Raw genomic sequence first — 10,320 nt, 5'->3', positions numbered from 1 at the left:
CTGAAGCTTTCCTGTTGACAGCTCCATGATCAGGATGTGGCAAGAAGGCCCCCGCCAGATGTCGATCTTAGCCCCGGACCCCCGCCAGATGTCGATCTTAGCCCCGGACCCCCGCCAGATGTCGATCTTAGGCCCGGACCCTCGCCAGATGTAGACCTTAGCCCCGGACCCTCGCCAGATGTCGATCTTAGCCCGGACCCTCCCCAGATGTAGACCTTAGCCCCAGACCCTCGCCAGATGTAGATCTTAGTCCCGGACCCCCGCCAGATGTCGATCTTAGCCCCGGACCCTCGCCAGATGTAGATCTTAGCCCCAGACCCCCGCCAGATGTCGATCTTAGCCCCGGACCCCCGCCAGATGTAGATCTTAGCCCCGGACCCTCGCCAGATGTAAATCTTAGCCCCGGACCCCCGCCAGATGTCGATCTTAGCCCAGTACCCCCGCCAGATGTAGACCTTAGCCCCGGACCCTCGCCAGATGTCGATCTTAGCCTCGGATTCCCCCCCAGATGTAGACCTTAGCCCCGGACCCCCGCCAGATGTCGATCTTAGCCCCGGACCCCCGCCAGATGTAGATCTTAGCCCCGGACCCTCGCCAGATGTAAATCTTAGCCCCGGACCCCCGCCAGATGTCGATCTTAGCCCGGACCCTCCCCAGATGTAGACCTTAGCCCCGCACCCTCGCCAGATGTAGATCTTAGTCCCGGACCCCCGCCAGATGTCGATCTTAGCCCCGGACCCCCGCCAGATGTCGATCTTAGCCCCGGACCCCCGCCAGATGTAGACCTTAGCCCCGGACCCCCGTCAGATGTCGATCTTAGCCTCGGATCCCCCCCAGATGTAGATCTTAGCCCCGGACCCTCGCCAGATGTAAATCTTAGCCCCGGACCCCCGCCAGATGTCGATCTTAGCCCCGGACCCTCATCAGATGTAGATCTTAGCCCCGCACCCTCGCCAGATGTAGACCTTAGCCCCGCACCCTCGCCAGATGTAGATCTTAGTCCCGGACCCCCGCCAGATGTCGATCTTAGCCCCGGACCCCCGCCAGATGTCGATCTTAGCCCCGGACCCCCGCCAGATGTAGATCTTAGCCCCGGACCCTCGCCAGATGTAGACCTTAGCCCCGGACCCTCGCCAGATGTCGATCTTAGCCCGGACCCTCCCCAGATGTAGATCTTAGCCCCGGACCCTCGCCAGATGTAGACCTTAACCCCGGACCCTCGCCAGATGTCGATCTTAGCCCCAGACCCCCGCCAGATGTCGATCTTAGCCCCGGACCCCCGCCAGATGTCGATCTTAGTCCCGGACCCCCGCCAGATGTCGATCTTAGCCCCGGACCCTCGCCAGATGTAGATCTTAGCCCCGGACCCTCGCCAGATGTAGATCTTAGCCCCGGACCCTCGCCAGATGTCGATCTTAGCCCGGACCTTCCCCAGATGTAGATCTTAGCCCCGGACCCTCGCCAGATGTAGACCTTAACCCCGGACCCTCGCCAGATGTCGATCTTAGCCCCGGACCCCCGCCAGATGTCGATCTTAGCCCCGGACCCCCGCCAGATGTCGATCTTAGCCCAAGTACCCCCGCCAGATGTCGATCTTAGCCCCGGACTCTCACCAGATGTAGATCTTAGCCCCGCACCCTCGCCAGATGTAGATCTTAGCCCCGGACCCTCGCCATATGTTGATCTTAGCCCTGGACCCTCGTCAGATGTAGATCTTAGCCCCGGACCCCCGCCAGATGTCGATCTTAGCCCCGGACCCTCGCCAGATGTCGATCTTAGCCCCGGACCCTCGCCAGATGTAGATCTTAGCCCCGGACCCTCGCCAGATGTAGATCTTAGCCCCGGACCCTCGCCAGATGTAGATCTTAGCCCCGGACCCTCGCCAGATGTCGATCTTAGCCCCGGACTTCCCAGCCTCTAGCACCGTAGTCAAACTTCTTTTTTCAGTTGCCCCAGCTCTATGGCATCTCGGTGCCTCACTGTGGAACCCAAGCATGTCTGCCGTTACTTTAATCTTTCTCTTGAGAAAAGAAAGCATACGGTGGCCATGACAGGCAGCATCTGCGAAGGTCTGCCCAGGATGAGCACCAAGGCCACTTACAGCAGTGGCCCAGATACTATCTTGTAATTTTTTAAAAATTAACCTTTTTTTTCTGAGACAGGGTCTCTATGTGTAGCCTAGGCTGTCCTGGACTCACTTTGTAGACCAGGCTGGCCTCGAACTCACAATGATCTGCCTGCCTCTGCCTCCCAAATGCTGGAATTACAGGCGTGCACCACCACGCCTGGCTAAAAAATTAACCTTTTAAGAACATTTCTTTTTCTTACTTATTTTTAAAATGTATGTGTGCATTCGTGTATATGTGTGGGCTAGCGTGTGCCACGGTGTGGGTGGAGGTCAAAGGACAACTTGCAGATGTTGGCTCTCTCCTTCCACCGTGTGAGGCCCAGGGATTGAACTCAGGTCTTTAGACTTGGCAGCAAACTTCTTTACCCCGAGCCACCTCACTGGCCTTTGCTTTTAGTTGTATGTATTTGATTTCCCCTCACCCTCCTTTTGGTCTTTTTACTTGCCACTTTGTCCTTCAGAGAGTCATAAACCTTGGATTCATCGTCCATCTTTCCTGCCTACTCCTGTGAACTTTCCCGTTTTCCCTTGGATACTTGATTTGTACTCCACGAAGCATTTGCAGATATGATTAGCTTTGCCTCAGCCTCGGCCCTGTCTGGTAGGTGTGACACAGTGACCTTGCCAGTGTAATGTCACTATAGTTTGATTTCCTCTTTAAAATAAGAGAGAGAGAGAGAGAGAGAGAGAGAGAGAGAGAGAGAGAAATGAGATTTTAGTTTTTGTATTTCCAATCAGTTGGGCATAATTTCTTTTTTGCTTCAATATTATTAATTTTAGTTTTATCTCAGGTTGTGTCTATAGTTTATCTTGCACTTCTTAGAATTTGTGGTGATTTGGGGACTAGCCTTACTTTCAGCTTCCATGGGAATAAAAGTGTAACCAGGACGGTGGAGGTCATGGGTTGATGGGGGAAATGGACCAGCCGTGGATGAGCTGCGAGGAGGACAGAGGATGCAACACGCAGGCTCCCAGGAGGAGTACTTCCCTATCGCTGCCTCCGAGGTCCACAGGAGAATGTGCATCACTGTGCAGACTCATCTCTTCATCCCATGGATTCATCTCTGCCAGGACTGTAAACTGTGGCCACATCTCTCTCCACATTGGATATTGTCCATCTTTTACAGTTTATTCATCGCTGTCTCGTCCTGGTTTTAATCAGCTTTGATTTTGTGAAAATAAAAGCAAGTAGTATCATTGAATGAAATCGTGGAGGCCTGTTAATCCCAGCACTGGAAACAGAGACAAGAGGATTTAGTTTGAGGCTAGCCTGGGCTACAACCTGGGCAAGATCTTGTCTCAAAAACAAAAGGTAAAAGACAAAAACTGAATGTGTGCGTTATGTCAGTATTTTTCAGGAGCGAGGGCTCTGCCCCAAGGACTGTCAAGGACATCCCCCGCCTCCCCCCTCCCGCCCCGCCTTTGTTTCCCAGGCCCCTCCTGCTGCACCCACCTCCTGATTGGCAAGGTCATGGGACTCCCACCCAAGGTAAGTACCCACTACCTCGGACACCCACTGAAGTCACCAGACCAAAACCCTCCTGCTTTTCTCTCACTTATTAGGCTAGGTGAGAAGTCTGTGCAAACGCTTTATGTTGGAAAATGTCTGAGATGACTAAAAAATATCCCAGACCCCCCCCAGAGCTGGAGGCAGCTGATGCCCGGGGCGGGAGCTGGTAGGCTGCCCTGGCAGAGGGACCGCTCCAGCCAGTCAATCATTTGCCAGCCTCTGGGGAAGGTGGTGAGGTGCCTAGCTGCCTGTGTGAGGCTGGCTGAGCAAGAGGAGACTTGAGGAAGAGGCTGTGATTAGCCTTGGCGCGGGTGGGGGCGGGGCGGTGTGATTTACAGGGTGACCTCCACTGGCCTTTCTTGGCAGGAAATGGGCTGTTTACTAATGTCTTCCCCTTCCACGCACCTGCGAGCCTGTGGTAGTATTTTAAAATAATTTACTAGATGAAGTTCTATGTTTTCCTTTGGACAGTTGCCCAGTAATAGACTGTTGTGGTTTTTTGTTTTTGTTTTTAATTTAGATCACAGTGTTTCCCACTGTTTCTGTCTCTATTTCCCTTTCTCTTTCCGTTTCTAGTAAGGAAAGAAAGTCTCAGACTTTTATTTCTGCATCATTTTCTGACACAGCGTCTCTGTTATCCCAAGCTTTCCTCAAACTCCATTCACAGCCAGAGGATGACCTTGAACTTTGGAACCTTGAACTCCTGCCCCTCCTGCCTCCACCTCCAGAATGCTGGGTGTGTACTGCTATGGCCAGTTTATGGGGTGCTGGGGGATTGAACCTAGGACTTCATGTGTGCTAGGCTAGCACTCTAGCAACTGAGCTAGGCCCTGAGCCTCTGTGCCACAGCTAGAAACAGGCCTCAAAGTCTCAGATAAACCTGTTCAGTTCAGCTAACATACTGTATTCACGGTGACCATTTGGCCAAAGGGCATGGCAGCTCTCTCACTCCTTCTCTCTGTGTGTGCGCATGCACATGTGCCCCCCCACCCCACCCCAAGGCACACATGTGCACAGTGTACAAGGGCTTCAGGTGACATGTGACCTCTGAAACAGAGGATAAATTTCAGGAGTCCTCTCCTCTCATCATGTGGATCCTGGGGCACAAACTCAGGCTGTCACTCCGTGGCACGGCAACAACCCCCGGTGGAACCTGTCATGAAAACCAGGTACCCAATCCCCCCCCACACACACACCCTCCCCGAGACAGTGTTTCTCGGTGCAGCCTTGGCTATCCTGGACTCGCTTTGTAGACCAGGCCGGGTACCAAATTTTTTTTCTTTTCTTTTTTTTTGGTTTTTCGAGACAGGGTTTCTCTGTGTAGCCTTGGCTGTCCTGGACTCACTTTGTAGACCAGGCTGGCCTCGAACTCACAGCGATCCACCTGCCTCTGCCTCCCGAGTGCTGGGATTAAAGGCGTGCGCCACCACGCCCGGCTTCAGGTACCAAATTTTAAGGTAAAAAAATCCCAATTCTACCTCTGGTTTCTCATTATCAAGTAAATGGCTGTTGTACAAAAGAGCCAGGCCGTGAGAGCCTTGGGTGCGCCATCCAGGAGACGGGAGGCAGGACGCGTTGAGCACGGCCTGGGCACAGGCCCTTGGCAGGATATGGCTTCCTCAAAACCCGCTGAGAAAAGGGCTTTTCTCCAGGGATCCACAGGTGGAAGATTCCAGTGTCCTTCCTCAGGGATGAGTGGAGGAGACTCCGGATTGGAAAAGGCGGCAAGACCTGGTGGGCTGTGCCTAAGCTGGGCTGCCCTGAGGGAGGAAGATCACTTCTTCTGAAACCAGGCCGGCTGTCCTTTGCCCCCACCCCCACCCCTGTCCCCATCTCTGCCCCACCCCCATCCCTACCCCCTCCCCCACCGCCACCCCCACCTCTGCCCCCACCCCCACCCCTGTCCCCGCCTCTGCCCCCACCCCTGCCCCACCCCCGCCGCCACCCCCATCTCTACCCCCACCCCCACCCCTGTCCCCGCCTCTGCCCCCATCCCTACCCCCACCCCCACCCCTGTCCCCATCTCTGCCCCCGCCCCTGCCCCACCCCCATCCCTACCCCACCCCCAGCTCCCTCCCTGGCTGCCTGAGGACCAGGGGCCCAGGAACCATGGCGGATTACAGCTGTCTCAGGGTCAGAGCCGAGTGCGGAGGGAAACAAATGCAGCGTTTCTCAATCCACAGGGGTGTGGTGCCGTAATTGATACTACATTGTAACAATGGGTTCCTGGCACGCATCTGAGTCTGACTCATGTTTCCTTTTCGCTAGGAAACTGAAGGGCTTGTGTTGCACCTCCAAAGGAGGAGTCCATGTTGCTTTAGACCTGAAGATGTGTGGGCAGAAGGTGACATCTGCCGGCATCTCCCCATGGTGACAGCCCTGACTGTAGGTGGAGACATTTGTCCTGGGGGGTAAATGAGAAAGAGAAAGAAGACGCTGTTACCTGCAGGAGGAAACCCAGGTCTTTCTCAGATCTACTTCCTGGTTTAGAAGGCTCGTGTAGGGCAGACCCATCTCGTCACTTCCTGTTAGGTATAGGAGAGACCCATCACTTCCTGTTTTCTCTGGGATTTAGACTTGGGACTGATGTCACCTTTCATCCTATGCAGTCAGGACCGCCCCCCCCCTCCCAGCTAAGAGCTCTATGAGTGACTGTCCGGGAGGCTCCATCTATGGCCACCAACCAGCTACGTGGTTTTCTGCATTCACATGGCTAGAAGGTGACTAGACTGGAGGGCCGGCCTGTGTTGGAGCTGACATACAACCCTGCCTGATCATCCATGTGTGTGTGTGTGTGTGTCTGTGTGCGTGTGTGCGCATGCACATGCAGGTTCCCAAGGAGGCCAGAAGAGGGCGTCTAAGCCCCTGGGGCTGTAATTAATGGTGATACCAACTGCCTGGTTTGGGTACTGGGATCCAGACTCCTTTGGGAGCAGCTGTGGTCTGCTGAGCCATCTCTCCAGCCTGCTTTCTCCAGTGCTTAACACTTCTAGGTCAGGCAGCTTATTTGAGGTCCAGCTTTCTGCCTGGGTGATTGAGAGGCCTGTGTGTATTAACTCTTAAGACAGGGACTATGGCTCTGACCCTGAGACAGCTGTAATCGGCCATGCTTCCTGGGCCCCTTGTCCTCAGGCAGCCGGGGAGGGAGCTGGGGGTAGGGATGGGGGTGGGGGTAGGGGTGGGGGCAGAGGTGGGAGCGGGGGTGGGGGTGGGGCAGGGGTGGGAGCGGGGGTGGGGTGGGGGCAGGGGTGGGGGTGGTTTTGGTGTTTACCAGAGTGCTTCTGGCTAAATAGCAATTTTGTCCAAGGAGTTTTGGTTTTATTTTATCTTATGTTTCTCAGGCTGGCCTTGACCTTGCTGTGTAATCAAGGACAGTCTTTAAAATTTATATATCTGAGCCGAGCGTCATGGCACACGCCTTTAATCCCAGCACTGGGTAGGCAGAGGCAAGCAGATCGCTGTGAGTTAGGGGCCAGCCTGGTCTACAAAGTGAGTCTAGGACAGCCCAAGGCTACACAGAGAAACCCTGTCTGGAAAAACAAAACAACAAACAAACAGACAAACAAAAAGAGCAGCAAGTGCTCTGAATGGCCAAGCTTCTCTCCAGGGTGACATTAAATGCCTTGATCTTCCTGCCTTCTCCACTCAAATTCTGAGATTATAGGTGAGCGTCTCCGCACAAGGTGTGAGCCCTGCTGGGGCTTGGACCAAAGGCCGCAAGCAGGCTGGGCAAGCACTTCACTTGAGCTTCGCCCAAGGCCAGAGACAAACTCACAACTCCTTTTTTAAAGTCCACTTCAGTTTTTATTTTTGAGAATTCTATAGTTGTACACATGGCTCTTACTCTTTTGGGCTCCTCATTTTACAAGCTGCTGCTTATGAGGGAGGGCCCGTCCCCATCGACCTGAAGCCTGCCCTTTTCTGACTAGCTACCTCCTGTCGTCAGGTGCGCGGCCTGGTTTTATGTCAACTTGATACAAGCTAGAGCCACAGGGAATGAGGAAACATTAACCGAGTGATTGTCTCCAGACCCAGCTGTAAGTCATTTAAAAAATTAATGATCAGTGGTGGAGGGCCCAGTCCACTGTGAGTGGTACCACCTTTGGGTAGATGGGCCTGGGTTCTATAAGAAAGCAGGCTGAGCAAGCCATGGGGAGCAAGCCAGTGAGCAGCACCCTCCATGGCCTCTGCATCAGCTCCTGCCTCCAGGTTCCTGCCTGCTTGAGTTCCTGCCTCCAGGTTCCTGCCTGCTTGAGTTCCTGCCTCTAGGTTCCTGCCCTGCTTGAGTTCCTGCCTCCAGGTTCCTGCCTGCTTGAGTTCCTGTCCTGACTTCCTTCAGTGATGGACCACACTGTGGAAGTGTAGGCAGAATAAACCCTGTCATCCCCAGCTTGCTTTTATGTCACAGTGATTTGTCATAGCAATAGTAACCCTGAGCTCTGCAATGTCAGGACAAAACACGATGCCAGAGGGCAGATGGTGAACCCTGTCAATTTGACAGCCCTGTGGAGAACAGTAACTCCCATCCTGTGGCAAGGGGGGAGGTGGGGGGGGGCGACCCCTTTTTGGGCTGCATTCCAGATATCCAGCACATCAGACATTCACTCTACAATTTATAACAGTAGCAGAATTACTGTTAGGAATACCAATGAGGGGGCTGGAGAGATGGCTCAGTGGTTAAGAGCACTGACTGCTCTTCTAAAGGTCCTGAGTTCAATTCCCAGCAACCACATGGTGGCTCACAACCATCTATAATGTAACCTGGTGCCCTCTTCTGGCCTGCAGGTAAACAATCAGACAACACTGTATACATAATAATAAAGTAAATCTTAAAAAAAAAAAAAAAAAGGAATACCAATGAGATGATTGTAGGGTTAGAGGTCATCCCAGCCTGAGGAGCTTTATTAAAGGGTCGTGGCATTAGGAAGGCTGAGTCCTGCTGCCCCCAGAATCACAGAGGATATGAATTGCCTGTGAGGAAGTTTGAGGTTAACAGAGGAAGGAAGATCCACCCTGAATGTGGGTATCGTTGTCCCGTGGGCTGGGGTGCAGGACTGGAAGCTGGGAAAAATCGCCAGTGGAGCACCACAATTCATCTCTAAGGGCCTCCTGACGGGGCTGGACACGCCCAGCTGCTCACACTCCTGCTGCCGTGATGAGCTGAACACAATAAACCCTTATTGTCTTGAGTTATATCTGAACAGGTGGTGTGTTTGTTTTTCATTTCTGAGGCAGGGTCACATGCAGCCCAGACTGGCCTTGAACTGCCTGAGTAGCCAAGTATGTCTTTGAACTTCAGATCCTGCAATATCCACTTCCTAATTTCTGTGGTAATCTCCACACCCCAGGGCCCTGCGCATGGTAGGCAAGCACTCTATCAGCTACCCTCCCAGTCATTGACAAGTGTTTGTTATTAGAAAGTGACCAATGCAGGCTTTATGAAGGCCCTTGAGGCCTGTCTGGGTCTAGGACTTGGGCTCCCCCCTCCCCTTTTCAATATATTTATTTATTTACTATGTATACAGTGTTCTGCCCGCATGCACACCTGCAGGCCAGAAGAGGGCACCAGACCACATCCCAGATGGCTGTGAGCCACCATGTGACTTCCGGGAACCGAACTCAGGACCTTTGGAGGAGCAGTCAGTACCCCCAACCTCTGAGCCACCTCTCCATCCCAGGCTTCCCTTTTGGATCTTCATTCTTTACCCTGTGAGCTCGTGGGCCAGGGTCTCCCCAGGTTGAGCCTCACCCTGCCCCACTGCAGCTCTCTTGGGCTGGGGACCTTCACGCTCAACCCTCGAGTGGGTGTTTCCTCTGCACTCAAAGCTTCGGGACAGACACTGCCGCAGAGCGGAGAGGTGAGCCCAGATCCAGGCTCCCTGGCTAGGGTGTGGGAAGGAGGCTGGGGGAGACGTCCTTTAGCTTTCTGATCATGTGACTGAAGCCAGGAGGGCTCTAGGACTCTCACAGCTTTCAAGCCCCACTCAGCTGTCTAGGAGTTTTTTCTCTAGGTAGAAAAGCCTGGTAGAACCTGTTGTCATGGCAACTAGGACTGGTCACCCTAAAAAAAGTGTCTTGCAAATTCAGCTAGGCCCTGAGGGCGAAGCTCTCCTGACTGAGCTTCTTGCCAAGCATAGAAAGTGGAGGCACCAGAAGCTCTTCCCTTTTTAGCTCACTACAGTGGGAACTGTTGGGCCAGCAAGACCGCCCAGGGGGTAGAGGTGTTTGGGACAGCCTGAAGACTTGAGCCACAAGGTGGCAGAAGAGTGCAGACTCTGGGGAACTGCTCTCCAGTCTCTACACACTGGGCTCTGTCTCTTACATACACACACACACACACACACACACACACACACACACACACACACTGTAATGGGAACAGTTTGCAGGTAGAAGCAATTTCCTGTTTGTGTATTGCCTCCCTTCTGCCTCTGGATTTACAGGGGCTTCTGTGATTTCCTGGGGGCATAGCAGATGGCTTTCTAGATTTTCCCATCATGCACTATTGGATGCTAGTGATTCAGTGTCAGGCTCAGGGCTCCTCATCCTTACTTCGGCTGTACAGAGAGGATACTCCAAATTCCTAGGGCTCGGATGGGATTTCCCATACTTGAACACGCAGTAGGAACTACAGCTGCCCACGTCACAGACACACCCCTCCCCCCAAGCAGCTTGTTCCTGC

General features: G+C 53.6%; 1 long non-coding RNA gene across 1 annotated transcript; it reads right to left on the bottom strand.

Moving 5' to 3' along the window:
• Nucleotides 1–2,836: 2,836 nt before the first annotated feature.
• LOC311608501 lies at nucleotides 2,837–6,153 on the bottom strand. Its single transcript, XR_014782994.1, has 3 exons — nucleotides 6,082–6,153; nucleotides 5,117–5,398; nucleotides 2,837–3,360 (listed from the first exon to the last, which is right to left on the bottom strand). It is a non-coding gene; the product is annotated as an uncharacterized lncRNA (long non-coding RNA).
• Nucleotides 6,154–10,320: the final 4,167 nt, after the last annotated feature.

Source organism: Acomys minous (assembly GCF_964271855.1).
Source record: "Acomys minous genome assembly, chromosome: 11".
Lineage (NCBI taxonomy): Eukaryota > Metazoa > Chordata > Mammalia > Rodentia > Muridae > Acomys > Acomys minous.
The sequence above is the reverse complement of the archived record's forward strand: the minus strand, read 5'-3'. Positions and strand labels throughout refer to the sequence as shown.